The following is a 17,173-nucleotide window of genomic DNA, read 5'->3' as shown; positions in this document are numbered from 1 at the left end:
ACACACCCTGCCCTGCAGGTGGAGGGTGCACCACGGCAGGGAAGCACTGCAGAAGCTTCCACCACTGAAAAAGCCTCTCTCCCTCACTCTGTAAATCTGCCTGGGCTGGGGTGGAAGACCAGAGGTGTCAAAGAGAAGCACAGAAGGTTCATGGCACTTTCCTCTTAAGCCAGCTTTGCCCTGACCACTGGGGAGGCTTGCAGTGACCATGGGCTCCTGGATGGAGACTGCAGGACCTGACACCCAGGCTGCTCTCCCCATCCCAGCCGGTAGCACTTGCCAAGCAGGGCTTTCCTCAAGCAGGAGCTCTCCCATCTGTGACAGCAGTAACAAAACACAGGAGAAGCAGCATCTGTTCATCTCATGGGTACCAGTGCTATCAATCCTCACCACAGCAGCTACAGACTTTAATAAACACATAGAAATCATTTTTTCTAAACATGGGGAATTGGCCTAACCACAGAATTGCTATGCCAGCAAGGTTTATTGTTGTTTATGTTGCACCAACAGCCTGCCTTTGTAACAAACACCCCAGGCTGGCACAACAGTGGTGAGTCCTGTAACAAATGCTTGGTGCTGGGGTGCCCATTCCTCACTCTGTGCCCAGGGAAAGTGGGAGTGTGGGATGTGGTGGAGGTGGCTCCTGCCCCAAACATCCCCAGCAGCAGCCTGGAGAGGAGACAGCTCTCTCCAGAACCCTTCCCCTGTGGCTGCACAGGCACAGCCTGGGGCTCACATGCACCCCATGTACCCCTGGCCCTGCATGCACAGCCTTCTCCAGCTCCACCCTCTTTCCTTGAGCCCAGAACTCCCATCACAGAGAATTTGGATTGTCTTCTAGTTTTACAGTTGTCACAAGTGTCACAATTGTCACAATACAGTCCCATCCCAAGCTCCCAGAATCCAGCTTCACAAGATCTGTCCTTATTTCTCTCTGGAGTTTCCACTCACTGATTTTTGACTCCCTGGAGTTTGCTGTAAGACAAGCACTGTTTTAATGCAGCTTTTCCTGGCAATAGTCACTTGCCCTAAGCACGGATGTGGGATTAAGAACCTTGCCTTGCTTCCTGAAAGGAAAAAAAGCACACACCAGAGGTGGACTTGGGTGGCATGAAGAACATCAGGCAGGTTGAGAACGCCACTTCCAAGCATTCCATAGCTCAGAGCAAGTGTGGAACATTACTGAAAGGAACTTTGGGTCCCAGCACCCAAAGCCAGCAGCCATGGGACCAGCTGTGCCTTCAGATGCTTTTATTTTCCTTGCTTTGCTAACAGATGGTCCCTTAGGCTCTCAAAATAAATAACATTTTGTTGCCTAAGCTACAAATGCTGGCATGAGCTTTCAGGTAAAAAAAAAATACCCATGTACAGGCCTGTGTTCTGAGGATGCTTTTAAAGACATTGGAATTACCAGGGAAAAGAAGGGCTCTAAGTGTCACCATTCCACTGACAGCAGCAGGGATTGCTGAATCAGGCTCTCCATCTGACAAATGCTGAGCAGGGCTCCAGGAGCACATGGGGCTGTGCCACCCAGCCTGCTCACTAATGACAGACCCAGCAGAGCAGTGTGTGGGCACTGCCTCATTGCTGTTTTAGTCAATAAACCCCACTGAGTGAAATTACCAGCATGTTTATTACAAATAATATTTGACAGGATGAAATTAGTACATAGATGCTCTTATGTTGGTTAATGAGCTCTGAAATCTAATCCTATAAATCATCAACAACTGCCAGCTGGTGACAGACAGATGAAAAGCAGAGAGGGTGGTTATAACACATCCACATCACTGCAGTGACAAGGGTGTAAAAGAGCAGCATACCTTTGTGCAGGATAGAATGACTGGGAGAAGCTGGGTGTGTGCTCGGGTTGTAGGATTTCCTTCCAAGCATCACCATGCTGGGGAGCTGGGGGCAGTTCAGGGCTGCTGAAGCAATCCAACCTTCCACTGTATCCAGGAGCAACTTCCTGGGTCCTTCAGTCAGCTGTTGGGTGAGAAAGGCTTGGTCATGTTGTCCCTCCAACAAAGAAGGAGTTGCATCTGCTATGGTAGAACAGGCTACATCTGAGTTTGCAGATCAAATGGAAGGAGAAGTGTCTGTGTGCTGTCCAATCCTGGCTGGTAGCAGCCAAAATAAAGGCAAATCATGGCCAGTCTGAAACTGTTGAACATTTATGGGAAATGCATGCTCTAATTTGCAGTATTTAGCATCCAACAGAATCCCACATTCTCAGGATTTAGGAAGCAGTCAGGCTTTCTAAATGCACATGCATTCTTATTCAAGGCCTATAGCAGACAGAACAAGAGTGAGTAAATTACTTTATTACTGCAATTCACATTTACTGTCCAGCATTTTTTATTTAGGAAGTAAATCTCATTGAAAGGCCACCTCAAGTAGGAGGAGAACAGGAAGCCAGAGTGTGTGTGAGGCACCAGAAGCACTCCCACCCCCTGTGCACAGCTGAGGCACAGCTGCAAGCACATCTCAGAGCTGGGCTTGTTTATGGGCACCCACAGCTCCTGCTTTAGTGCCCAATTCACAACATATTCACTGTTGGAACAAATTCCAGGACTTATTCATTTACAAACTCCAGTCATCACCTGGGGTGTAACTGCTGGTCCAGACAAAGCCCCTCCCTACCTGCCCCTCCTGGCAAGCATTGCAATCTTTGCATAAAGGGTAAATAAGCACATCCCAACCTGTTCTATGACTAGGACAAGCACTTTCCAGAAAAGCAGAATATTCTTCTCTGTAGGCTGAATTCTGGGAGAGAAGTATATTATAAACATTTAATATATGACTAAATACTGTGCAAAAATTATAGCCCTAAATATTTACTCACTGCTGCTTGCCCTGTGCTTTAAAATACCCTATGATGGAGTTATAAAATATCCATACATGTTTAAGCTTTCTCCTGTTTTGTAACCCACTACAATCTGCTGCATCACTGGTGGTTTCATTTCAGTTTTAACAGTGCTCATTTGGTTTTCCCACCCATGCAAATGTGCTGCTAACACTTCACCTCACCCCTGTCATTTCAGTGTTTAGTAGCATCCTACAGCAGTGTAAGGGAGAGGGAGCTGGAGTTGTTTATCCTGGAGAAAAGGAGGCTTGAGGGGGACCCTCCTGCTCTCCACAAGAACCCAAAAGGATGGTGGGACAAGGTGGGATCAGTCTCTTCTCACAAGTGTTAGGGCAAGAGGAAATAACCTCAAGCTGTGCCAGGGCAGGTTTGGGTTGGATATTAGGAAGAAATTCTTCACATAAAAGGTTATCCAGCACTGGTCAGGCTGCTCAGGGCAGGGGTGGGGTCACCATCCCTGGAGGGGTTTAAAGCACATTGGATGCTGTGCTTGGGGACAACAAGTGGTTTAGTGGTGGCCTTGGCAGTGCTGATGTTTGAACTCAATGATCATTTCCAGTCTAAATGAGTCTATGAGTTTTGACAGCAACAACTGCAATATTTACATATTTCTTATCTTTTCCTCAGTTCTTTGGTATTTCAAGTCATATCAGCCTCCCACTGGGGATCAGACCCTCTAAGCTGGATGCTGCAAGTATTTCCCTTAGAATCAAACAGGAAATGTAGCAGAATATGTGTGAATTACTCATATTCACCAAGGAAATAACTGTGCTCTGAAAATTTGGGATGAAGAAATACCTCATCTAATAAACAATATTCATTTCTGAAAAAAAAAGAATAGCTCACTGATGCACTGCATAATTTTAGCATAAGGTTACATATGCTATCCCCAGTTTATGAGAAAGAACATAATTTTGAATTTCCAAGAACCAGCACATTACAGTGACACCTGTGAATATTCCTCCTACTCTGTGAACTGGGAATTAGCTCAGAAGGAAACCAAACTGCACTGCATGTGTAAGAGACTTGGCCTGTGCTCTGAGTATTTTTCGGAGCATATTTTCTTGCACACTGCTCACTGGAAAGATTTGTGTATGACTATTATATTGCAGGGGAAAATGAGGTTTGTGGAAAACTAGTACGAGAACCTGGAAATAGTCAATGGTATCATGAGAGGCAAAGCAGGAAGCTCCATTACTTGTCATTAATAGGAATAAAGAAACTGAATTAGTACCAGCAGTTACAGTGATCCTCAGAGGCTCTGACCCCAGAGCTGATCTGAGGATGAGGATGCCAGGAAATGCCTGGGCTCCTCATGGCAAATGAACTGTCAGCAGTAAAAGAAAACAACTTTGAAAAGCTGGGCACTAATTCCAAGAATGAGGCACAGAGCAAAGAATGATCTGGTTGCATGGCTTTTTATGTTTCGATATCAAACTGCCTTCCAACCCACAAAAAACAATAGGTTTTGCTCAGTTGCTTGCTCTGCTGATACAGCCTTATCTCTCCCAACACACAAAGTGCAGCGATGGCTTTGCTGCTGCAGTCACCCTCCTTTACAGCCACACTCACCTGCTGTCACACAGAGGTAAAACCTGACAAACATGTAAACATGGTTAGAGAGAAAAGTTTTGATGAACATCTACACCATTGCCAACCAATGGAATGAGTTACAAGGGGCTGCTGAGCGATTGGAATTAAACATGGTGCCCTCTGATAACCATATAAATATAATAATCATCTAAACAATCATCTAAACAATCATATATATATATATATATAAGCTGTCTGTAATAAAGATTCTGCTTTTGCCACTTGAACTTTGGAGTGTTGTGTCCATCTTTGGCCATTCCCACAGTGACAATATGTTGTAATATTAATCTGCAAACATTCATTGTGAATCTCTTAATGCAAATAACCCACTTTTTGTAGTCATTCCATGAAAAAGATGACATTTGCAGAAGGATACGGGGCTTTAAAACGTTGTCACATCTTGCAGCCTATGAATGCAGTGCATTTCTAAGTCTGCCTTGTCATAGGAAGCAGACCATTCAAAAAACACCATTCAAAAAACACCATTCAAAAAAACAGCAGCCTTCCTCTCTTAGTTTTAGAGGTAACAAAAACAGGAGAACTTTTCTTGAATGTCAGACTGGGGAGGAGCACAATTCTGCTCAAACACTGTTACTGTGCACACAGCAATGCTAATGAATGGCAATAAATAATAAATAAAGGTGTACCCTGACTTACCAAGCAGAGCCCTGCAGTGATCACCCAGCTGACACAGGGAGGGTCCTTGCTTGGCCTGAGGAATGTGGGAGAGGACTCAAGTGCCACCCTGCAGAGGCAGCCCTGGGGATGTGGCAGGCACAGCCTCGGTTGTGGGGACACCACTCTGCAGCAGGGGCTGTGGCTCAGGGATCCCCTCTCCCATCCAGGGTTTGGGAGGGGCTCTGACATCCCTGCTCCCTACAGAAATCCAGGACTCAATTCCTCCTTCTGGCCTTCACTGGCCTTTCCGTGGGCTCCATCCCCCAGAGCTGACACTGCTGCTCTGCAAGAGCCACACCTTGAGGTATTTGATCACCTTAAAACAGCCTCAAGACCCCAGCAATGCTCAAAGCTGCAATGACTGCCTCTGCTGGCAGTGAAAAAGCAATTACTCAAACCCACTGATGAAAGAATATTCAAGCTGAATATTTAAGGAGTTTCAGAAGCTTATCAGCGATCTCAATTTTGTGACTTGATTTCAAATTTCCTCTGTAAGTCATGTGTCAGAAAAAGAATGCAAATAAACAATGAAAAAAGATATTGAAAATATTATTTCAGACAGCATTAAAATGGAACAATGCAATGGAAGATTATTTTCTCCTCTGCACGTGCTGAGTGATGACACAAATTCTCATTTCAAAAGATGCAAAAGGCATTGTGCCCCAAAACACAGAGCATGATTACAAGCTTAATGGGTTGTTTAATTTGATAAAGTGCCAGTTTCTAAATAAAAATTGTGCTTTAAATATTTAATCAAATTTTGAACAGTCTTCCATTTTTTTCTCCTTCTCTAAAAAAAAGACACCAAAAAACTACATTTTTCTTTAAGCATCCAAAAATATTGACAGAGAAATTAGGCAGAAGAAGGAAGATTTACCTAAAATTTGAATCCATTTAGGTTTCTTCTAATCAAAGCAGTGAAGCTTCAGTGCAGATCCCAGCTCCCTTGTCAAACACATCACCCAACAGAGATCTGCCTGTGCCTTTTCCAGTGGTTTACACAGCCACAAGTGGCACAAGGAGGGGGATTCTTCTCTTGCATGCCCATGGCCCCTCACACCAAGCAGTGTGGCACCACCACCACCATCACAGCCTGGAGTCCTCTCACCAACATGCCCAGAGAACTGAGAGCCCTGGCATGAGGCTGGCATGACAACAAACACGCTGTGCACTCACCACAGGCAGCCTCTGCCTCTCATCAAACCTTCTGCATTGCTGCCCTCTCCCACCTGCTTTGGTCTCCCCTAAATATTGATGGAGCCCCTGAGCAGTTCAGGACACCCCCTGGTTGTCTTCCCTTCTGCCACGTGGACTTGAAAAACCTATAGATTTCCATCAAAAGATACAGCAAACATTTAAAAGAGCTAGAAAAGGGATGTCAAACAGTCCTGTTGGAGCCCAGCCCAAGGCCATTGTCTGCTATTTTGCCACGTTGAATATGACAAGGCAAAAGAAGGTGTAAATCAGTTTCTGGGGGCCCCTCTGAGCCAGAGGATCCCCAGCCTGCCCCTGAAGGAGCAGGGTGTGCCCAGACACTGTGGGAGCAGTGAGCTGGTGCCACAGCAGCCCTGGTGGCTTTAGCTTGGAGCCCAGCAGGGCTGGATCACCCACACCGAAGTGCCACACTCCCAACGTCACTGCTGTCCCCTGGCCAAGGACCAGAGCACATCACACAGCCCAGCTCCAAAACCCCGAGGGGCTTTTTCCTTTCCAAACACTCCCATGTGCCCTCTCCAGTTGTCACCTCCCATGAGAGAGAAAAGCTGCTGTCCCTTTTTTTGCCCAGGCCACAGCACTGGACTCTGAGGCAAGGAAATGTGTTTGTGGCCAGAGGTGTCACACCCCAGTGCCACACTGCTCCCTGAGTGCAGCAAGCCACTGTCACCTGGCTCCTGCCCCATGGAGCAGGGATGGAACAAGCCCTTCAGCAGGCACAGGGCTCAGCTCCTTGCAGAAATGGGTCTCAGGCAGCTGGGAGCAAATTAACATTCAAGTCAGTCTGCTTGGATGGCAGAAAAAGCAGAATCTCTGCATGGCAAGTGCTCCCTTTTAGAGCAGCATTACAAGGCTGGCAGCTGTCCAGCTGGCACAGGAGCTCTCACACAGTGAGCACACACCATTTAGCTGGTGATGTGTAAAGGGCACCCCTCAACCATTTCTGCCTTGGAAACTGTCTTGTGAAATGTTTGAACTTGGGTTGTATTCATGCACCACCCAGATCAGCTGTGTATCATTCAGCACAGCTCCTCGTTCCAGGCTCTAAACAAACCCAGCATCGGTGTCACTCACCAGTAGTAACAACTTTTTTCAATTTGCCTGTTTTCCTTTTTTTTTTTTTGGCACAGATGGTTAGGTGATGAAGTCATGGGCACTTCTTAAAGTGGCTGTTTTTACACCATTCATTGTTTTAGCTATCAGGGGCTCACTGTGTTTGGAGCTGTAAAACCCACTGCACCCCCAGCTACAGCTTAAACTTCCCTGAAAGTTCCCTTTTTCAAACCCTTTTTCACTTATGCCCTCACTGGATCAAACATCACTCTCAGCTGCCCAAGGTGTGCTGCTCCTTTGTTTTACCACAGAATATTTTAGCCAAGCCACATGTTCCTCACAGCCCAGTGTGGCTTTTCTAGAAGGGACCTGTTGGGATCATGTCTCTCCTCTACTGAGCATCACGGGCACAAAGGGGCACATGCAGAAGGAAGAATCCACACAGCAGCCACCTGGAAGCATTTCTGCTTCCTCAGGTGCCAGAGCACTGCCCATGGCCCTGGAGAAGGGAGCAAACACTCATGCTGATGCAACCCCCAAGAGCCCCCTGCCATTTACAGAGGAATGAGAGCTGATATGCACAGGCAGGGATATCACTCACCCAGCACAGTCACAGGGAGCAGCTCTGGAGACTTCCAACGCCTGACATACTGACAGAGGGAATCACCATACTCAGAAAGGCTTCTGGAAGCCAAGGAACTCCAAACAATGAAAGTAGAAGCATGTTCTTCTTTAGGTCAGCTTATACCCACAGTAGAAGCATATTCTTCTCTAGGTCAGCTCACACCCACCATACTCCCTCCATTGATACCAGCAAGGTTTCCTGCAGGATAAATTAATGATCAGCAGTGAGATAAAAATAATAAAATCTGCCCTTTGTGAGGTTTTTGCCACTGTTTGTCTTGCTGGGATCATTTTACTTCTGATCTCATTATTTCTGTTCTGGAACTCATTACTTTCACTTGGTCTGAAGCTATCCTGACAACAGCCAATTTACAAGATTAAAAATTTAATGTTAAAAAAAACCATCTCAAAACTAAAGACTAGCAATCTGAGCAAAAAAGGTCTAATGAAGTAATTATATGCAAACAAGCAGATTGCATAGGTAGCTGACAGGGAGACAGAATATTAAGAAAAGAAGCGGTAATAGGAAAAGCTGCTTTGGTAACTTAGGTAGGAAAATAGAAAACTTTTTACCTGATATGTATTTAGAGGCCAGTTGGACAGGAGAGGTTTTGGAACATGAGGATTTTGCCACTGTCATTAATGAGGCCCATAAGAAAACCCCACTTCAAGATCTGACTTTGTGAACACAATTTCTGCAGCAAATCCTCAATGTCCCTTGCTCAGTCTAAGTCACCAAGAGCCAGGTGAAGGGAGGGATGAGGGAGGGATGAGGCTGCTCCAGGCATTGCATGGAAGGGCATCCAGGCAGCCTGGCATACACCTCCCTTCAGCCCTGCAGCACACTGGGATGTTTCTGATGCCTCCTCCTACCCAAAGTGTTTTCGAAGTGTTTGGTGCTTCCCAAAGCCACCTGCAGGGACTGGCTGAGCACAGCTCAACCCTGACTTACAGATGGTTTTCCCTTGGGACTGGATTCATGTTTGAATTTCACTAAAAGCAGGCAGTTCTGCACAGCCCTTTGTGGGATCACTGCCTCAAGCCAGTCTGGTCATCTCTGAGATGTTGAGCCCCCAGGGTCGTGGCTTTTCATGCCCTATCATTGCTGCATGCCACATTCACCCCAAAAAGCAGCTGGGTTTGCAGAGTTCAGCCCCCCCACAGGACACAGGCTCAGCTAAAGCTGCAGCTTTTTCTGCAGGCCACCTTCCCCAGACAGACTGACAGACAGCAGCTACTCAGCTTTGTGCAGAGGGACCCTACTACCCTTTTACTCCTTCTTTCTGCCACACTATTGCAGCAGTCCAGGTTTCCCTCCCAGACCCAAATGAGCTGGGCACATGCCAGTGCAGCAGCAGGTGAGTGTCTCACCTGCAGGACTCCTTTGGTTTTGCTCAGGAGGTGAAATATCAAAACCACCCCATTGTGCTGCCTGACCAAGGCTCACCAGAGCCTTTGAGAGCAGCCAGGGCCATTTGTGTTTGCAGCCATTCAAGCACAGGGGGAAAGTCTATTACAAGGGCTATTTAGGAGTCCATTTAGAGCACAGGGGAGAGGGGACACCCAGGGTGGTGGCAGCAAGGGGACAGACACACAGACCCTGATGGACACATGAGCGATGCAGAACTCTGCTGGCCTGGGGAAGACTGGGCTGCCTGCACAGCATGATCCCAAGCTGCACCACCTCCCAGAGCTGCATTTCCTCCTGGGAGCATATTTGAGCTTATTTAGCATCAAAAGTAAAAAATAATAGAGAACAACATCAAGAAATGCAAGACAAAATTAGCTAGGATAAAACCTGTGTGATGGGTGGCATTATAAATGCCTAGGAATAATCACAGCCCACCCAAGATTAGTTTCAAAGGAAAGTAGCTCAGCTTTGATGCCTTTGGAGTCCAAGGACTTTGGCTTTTTGCTTAAACTCCTTGCATTGTGTTTCATGTTTTCTCAGGGGAAAACACAGGCATCAGAAAAACACCCTTAAGTAGGCTGCAGCTGAAGAAATGGCTTCATTTCTTGTGAAGAGATAAGAAGTGCTTTGCTTTTCAAGAGGTTGAAGTAAACAAAAATCAGCAATCAAGGGAATCAAAGTGCCCAAAGATTCTTTGCTCACTGCTTCTCAGTGCTGAACAAGTTTTATTAAAACCAAAAATCCAAACCAAGCCACAGCCCAGAATCAAACAGATGTTCAGGCACTCACACTTCCCTGCCTGGCTACTAGAGGAAGAAGTCACATAGCAAGAAGAGATGCTGGAGTGTACTTTCCTCCAGGAAAACAAAAATAAAAGTTCTGTGAGAGACACATTCAAGACCTGCACCCTTTGCAGCACAGCAGAGGCATTGCTTGTCCCGTGTGATGATGCACCAGGAGCCCCAGGGCTTTGCCTCCTGCTCTGAGGGCTGATGTTTGCCTCCCTCCCCGTGCTCCCTCTGCCTCCTGCAGCACCCTTGGCAGCTGTGACACTGCTCAACCCTCTGTCCTCCTCTCCAGGTGGTGGTGGTGGAGTCCTGCCCCAGCCTTCCAGGGTCACTGTGCTCTCCCAGGCCCTCTGATCACCCCCACAGCCCAGCCAGGGCATGGCAGGGCATGGCAGAGCCAGCAGGGCCACAGGTGTCACCCTGCCTTAGAAGGCCCCATGGAGCTCTTGGACAATTCCCTGCAGCCCTCCCAGAACTACTGGAATTGGGTTGGGGGCCATGCATGTGAGGGGACAGGGTGGTGGCACTCCAGGGCTGAGTGGCAGCACTCAAACACTCAGGCAAGGAGCAGATGGTGTCTCAGAAAGCTCCTCATGCACCTGGCCAGGAGCCAGAGACACACACTGGCCATCACACCAACTTAGCAGCAGCAGCCACCCCAGCAACCAGCCTGCAGGCAAGTTCTGATTAATCCAAGAGCCTCAGACAGGGGAGGAACCCCATCCACAGAGCCCAGGGCAGGGAAATGCTGTTTGCCAGGCAGGGCTGGGGGCTGACAGCAGCACAGGGCACTGGGTGCAGCACAGCCCCAGGAGCAGCAGGGCAGAGCAGGACGAGGCCTCTCAGAGCCTGCTTGTCCCTTCTGCTGCTGGCACACGTGGAACTCTGCCTGCTGGAGTCCAGCATTCCTGTTTTAGCTTTGCATTTTCCTTGGGCTGGCCTTGTTCTTGTTTCCCTCATGAAAACACAGCTCCAAGGTTTGTCCCACATCCCCACAGTGCTTCTACATCCCAAACACCTTCATTATCCCCTGTGCAGCCCTCAGCCACTGCTGCAGACTGAGTCACTGTCCCAGCTGCTCATGGAAGGCAGCAGATGGGTACAAACCCTCAGTGCTGGAGCACAAAGGCTGCTCAACAGGACAAGCCCAACCTCATTGCCCACCACAGGATCCACCTCCCCATCTTCAGACAATGTGGATTTCAGGTTTCTGCCACAGTCAGATGGACTTGGATGCTTTTTATGATCAAATACATGTGTCAAGCAGGGCCCCTCTAGATAAAGTGGTTTCAATGAAAATATCTGTTTCGAGTCCTGTAAATGATGACATTTTTTGAAACAGGAAAGTTGCTAGCAAGCCCTTGCCAATCAGCATTTAATGAACCAGAATATGAGAAAACTACTACCATAATTATCTGCCATGGTAATTTAACATTTTCTTTTATTAAGTGAATGAAAAATAAAGTGACCACAATTATCTGAGATTCCTAGTGAAGTCTCCCAGCCCACTTGACTGTGTGACACTATAGTGGTTCCTCCAACTGCACAGATGTAAGGTGAGGCCACCCTGGGGTGCAGCACCATGTGCAATGTACATGGAAAAACAAAAGAGAGGCAGTTTTACCTACCACAGGATGAGGATGCAGCTATTTCATAGGCAAGGACCAGATCTTGTCTTCACCAACATCAATGAGCCCCAGTGAAGTGCCATCAGGCCAAACCTGGTGTCAGCCAGAAGAAAAGGAGCAGGTTCATTAGTGACAGGTGCTCAATGCCAGTCCCTGGGTGGCTCAGAAACACTGCAAAGCCCCCAAAACCCCAGAAGAACAAGGACATCCCCTTCCAGCATCCTGCCACTCTGCTAAGCTGGGAAAGGGTCAGTGAAGGGCATCTCCTGCTGGAGTGTGGTGCCTGTGACATAAATGAGAGGTGACCCTGCTGCTGCCTCCACCATGGCCACCAAGGCTGTGCTGCTGCAGCCAGGAGGGCACTGGAGCACTCCAGACTCCTGCTCTGCAGTGAACCCAGTGACCTGACACTGCCTGACAGGCAGGGGAGGAGACACCCAGCACATTGGAGCTGTCAGCAAGAGCCAGGGACAACAAACAGTGTCGTGCTAGGAAATTAAATTGAAATGCAATAGAACTCTCACATGGGAAAATATGCAGATCATCCTGAACTTTGTCAGTTTGCTGAATTCCAGCATGTTTGGTGACAGGGATTGCTTTTCAACTGGAAAGTAACAGATTTTTTTCTCTCTGATGTTGCTGAAATCTGGACATAAGCAGTTTGCTTAGGAAGTGACAGCAGAAATACAATAGAACTTCTAGAGGATGTTGCTTCCTTTCATCCAAAGGGATATCGGTTTTAAGGAGAATTGAAGTTTTAATCAAAGATCTTTCTCATGTTTGTCAAAAGCAGGGGAAAATGACAACTGCTTGTTGGCTGCTGGCTCGTGCTGAGCCAACCCTTTGAATATTATTCCAGTTGATTAAATTTGCATTGCTAATAGGGGAGAAGCCATATGCCTTGCACACCTGTAGAATACAGCTCTGGGTTTTGAAAGGCTGTTAATGCACCATTGTGTTGTGGGAGGGAGGATGTGGTCAGAGCAGGGTGAGGAGCTGCTGGGGGTGCACAGGGTGCCCTGCCATGCTCCCCTCCATGCTGAGCCTGTGCTCCCTGCACAGCTCACCCAGGGCTGGTACACAAGGTTAGCACCAGGGGAGGGGAGAAACCTGCCTCTTCCTGGGCAAAAACCCTGCAGATTTAACGGGGGGGGGGGTGTCTATCAGGGCAGCATGAAGTCTCACTTTGAAATAGAAAAAAAAGAGCATGCAAGAGATTTAAATCTTACAGAATGGCTTATAAAGATAGTGGAATTGGTGTTCTCTGCATGCCTTCAGCTGAATTTTAAATGTCTTGGGTAAAACTGAAAGGTTTCTTTTTCCTGTTGTCCAGTTAAGAAATTTGTCATCACTAGAGATTGCTGAAATTATTGCTTTCTCCTTCAGGTCATATTAAAAAAATTAAACAGACTACTCCTACTCCCCCTTAAGACTTTGTAGAGGGATTTTATCCTGATTAAAGCATTAAAAATTAATGCCACTCAGAACAAGTCCCCTTGGATTCTGCAGACTGCAGCTATTGCCTGTCTCCTCCAGGTATTTCAGCTGACATTATCTGTAATTAACACTGCGTGTCTTAGCCAGTGGCTTTTTGACAGAGAATGTTCAGCAGTGTGAATGGGAGCCAGCTCTGCCTGCTGTGAGAACCTGCCTCAAACGCCAGGCAGATCCAGTCTTGTCCTCTGCCTGGCATGCAGCAGTGAAACAAACACCACATTGAGACAATTCAGTGTGCATTTAACTCTCCAGGCTGAGGATCCTGGCAGGAATCACTTCCCAGCCCTCACTCCCACCCCTGCCACACTCAGGCTCTGACACCATTTGCCTTTTACATTTAAAAGCTTTGTCTGGGGAGAGGACAATGCATTCAGGCAACTCAGCTGAGCTCACTCTGTGCCTGATACAGGTGGGAAAGGGTTTGGACTCAGGATGAAAAATGACTGCCAGGAACTCCCATCACCACCAAAAGAGCCCTGTGCAAGCATTGCTGTCACCAGTCACCAACCCCATTAACCAGCCCCAGTATCTGGGAATCACAAGTCTCACTCTCCTCTGAATTTCCAAAACTTTATTGACTAATTGAGAGCCCTTGAAGGACAGTCAGACAGAAGTTCTGCACAGCAGTGGTGCAGAGAGTGTGATAAAGGGACAGAAACATGGGCTGGTATTTGTCAGAAACTTTTGTTTGGATTCATTAGCAATTTGCCCTTTTTAATTGCAAATAATTTAAATTTGATAAAACTTGTTGTCAGTTTCCCAGAAATGTCTGGGGTGATAATTGCCATTTTAAAAATATTCTTCAGAAAAACTTTCATTTAAATTTGTCAAATTATGAGATGTTTTTAAAACCAGCAACTCCCTTTTTTTATGTTTTCAAACAAAAAATATCTGGTATAACAGACAGAATGAAGGAGGCAGTGGTGGCATGAAATTACTTCAAAAATTTCATGTTCTTGACCTTACACAAGGCAGAAATGTCAAACCCTGAGAACTGGGTTTGACAAGAAATCAAACCACCCACAGGAGCCTGTGCTGATGCCTTAATGGCCATGCAGGGCTCGCTGTAACTCAGCCATGGCCAGGATGCTGCTGTTGAAAATCTGCTTTACCCAAAGTTCCAGTGACTCCACTGCAGCACAAAGAGGGTGCCCTCTCTGTGACAGCCCCCCCAGCATCCAGCAGGGCTCTGGAGCCTGGCATGGATGCACAAACTGCTCCTGCTGCCTTTCCAGAGCTGTGAAAGGGCCCCTGTGGCTGGACAAGGCTGGCTCCAGCAGGGGCAGCTCTGCTCAGCTCTGAGAAGGGCACAGAGCACAGATTCCTGTGGCAGGCTTTCTCTAAGCTTCCAGTGTTCACTCCTTCCCAGACAAGAGAACGACAACCAAGGAAAGCAACAACTGCCACATAATTGCAATATTCTGAAAATAATCCCCTCCCTTTGATAGAGGAGCGTGTTACTAACAAACATACAGGGGGAAGATTGAAATTAAGCTGCAAGGTAATGAAAAATGTGCAAGGACTCGAAGTAATTCCAGGCAGAAGAACCCAGCCCGTGCCAGGCTCAGCAGTGCCATCCCACAGCTCACTGAAAACACCCTCGGTGCAGAGCAGAGCCTGGCCAGGGATGGAGCAGGAGGGAGCAGGGATGGAGCAGGAGCCATGGGAAGAGGAGAAGTCACAGCCCTGTCCAAGGTGAGCTGATGGGGAATGAGCTGAACCATGGGCACAGCCAGCCTCAGGAGACAGCCAACAAGGCACAAACACATCCTTGCAGAACAAAGCCAGCCCTCCCCAGCCACGCTGTGTGCTCAGCCCAAGGACGTGGTGGGTCAGCACACAGAGCTCCACTCTCCAGCCTGCAAAGGGCCCTGAATGCTCTGGTGAAATTTAATTTATAGACAAGAAACCCAAAGTTTCTTAAAAGAGCATATCAATAAATTAGCATCACATTTTGCTGCCTTGTCAAGGATTAGCGGTTTTAATCCATTTCAAGTATGAATTGGGAATTAGAAAATAGTGCTGAGATATTAATAACAAGCAGTTCAGTGTGTGCCCTTAATTCCCCTAAATTTAAAAGGGCTGGTAGGAATTTTAATGCAGTGGAAATAGAGCTGAGCAGATAGAATAAAAATGTCTTAATAGCACAACATACCTAGAGTTTGGGGCTAAAGCTCTGTTTTTCTATTGCTTTCTTTACCAGGTATTTTCTGGCTGTCTGAGGTCTTCTGCTAAATCCTCCTGTCATTGATGGTTGCTGTCTCCAGCCATTCAGCTCCCCTTTCCACCAGCAGCTGGGAAGGCAACTGAAGATGAGCTTGAACAAGCAGAAGTTGCCTTTTAGAGCCTGCAGCTGGGAATAATATCAGAGTCAGGCCATGCTCACACCCTCCCATCATCTCTGGACACAGTACCTGCACACCCTGGAGCCTCCAGCCAAAGCACTGCCCTTCCAAAAGCAGAACAGAGGGGGATAAAGAAGGTAAGATACACCAAAGGGATTTTTAACTGATTGTCAGCACCTCGGGGATAAAATTTACATACCCCAAGGTGTTTGGAGAAAGCCTCCTCTCCAGCACAGCCCCATAAATCATCAATTTAATGGGTGTTAATGGGCTGGTGCCTTCAAAGGGTTGCAGTCAGCACAGATGTTTCTTCTTTGACAAACCACTTTGATCATTTATGCTACTAGTAATTTTTAATTCAGAAAATGTCATATTAATTGTTTGAAATGTGCTGTACAGCAGGCCATGGTATTGCTGATTGCCTTCCCTTAACTCCTGCAAAACAAACAGCAAAAGTTTGGTCTAGACACATAAGAAGGAAATGCAATTAATATAAATTGAGCTGTGAGCTAAGGTTCTGTTTCTCCTCCCAGATAACAGCAAATGCCGTTAGGATAAGTTGTGCAAAGAAGTTGAGACAAGACTGTGATATTGTGGTTATAAATCACAGTGTCTTGACATAATCTCACTTTAAAAATGCCTCTCATTTGCATGGCCCTTGCCACTACACAGGAAAAGAGAGGTGCTCCAAAACCAAGAGGAGATTGCAGAACTGAAATGAAGAGATTGCAGAACTGAAGTGAAGAGCAGAGACCATGTCCACCAATAGTTACATTCCAGTAGCAGAAAACAGTCCTGAGGCAGAATGACAGCAGTAGAAATCTCATGTCACACAGTCACTGTACATCACACCTCTAATCTTGGCTGTCCAAGGTTTTTCAGCAGCTCAGTGCATTTTCCCCTGCAGAAGAACTGCTGTATCTGGAGCATAACAAGCAGGGTGACAAAAACCCCAAAGCTAAACCCAACAGCCGTGGATCAGCCAAACCACTGGCACTGGTGACACATCCATGCAGAGGGGACAGATGTCCTGCCAGGTGCTCCATCAGCAGCACTGAATGCTGGTCAGGTGATGAGGTCCCACCATGGCATGGGCAGCACTGCTGACTGGTTCCAAATGGTTTGCACTTACTGAACTGTTCCTAAATAAAATTTTCCTGATAACATGAGAAAATCCTTTTTTTTTGTGATAAAATTTAAGCTATTTAGTAGTATTTCCTATCAACCTCTCTATAACTTTTGCTAGGATCTCCTAAGCTAAGGTGAAGGAAATCACAAAAACATTAAGAAACAGAAAGAAAATGGCTAAGATGGTATTTGTCCTAAGTTTGACCTTATTTTGGAGCAGGCCATAACAAAATGAAAGTAAATCTTTCAAAACAGAGGTACAGGTTTAAATTGTTCCTAATTAAAAAATAGCTGTAAACAATCTAAGGGAGGAGGTGCATCCCACCTCCTCCCTTCATTTGAAACAGGCC

The sequence above is a fragment of the Ammospiza caudacuta genome, chromosome 14 (assembly GCF_027887145.1).
Source record: "Ammospiza caudacuta isolate bAmmCau1 chromosome 14, bAmmCau1.pri, whole genome shotgun sequence".
Taxonomy (NCBI): domain Eukaryota; kingdom Metazoa; phylum Chordata; class Aves; order Passeriformes; family Passerellidae; genus Ammospiza; species Ammospiza caudacuta.
The sequence above is the reverse complement of the archived record's forward strand: the minus strand, read 5'-3'. Positions refer to the sequence as shown.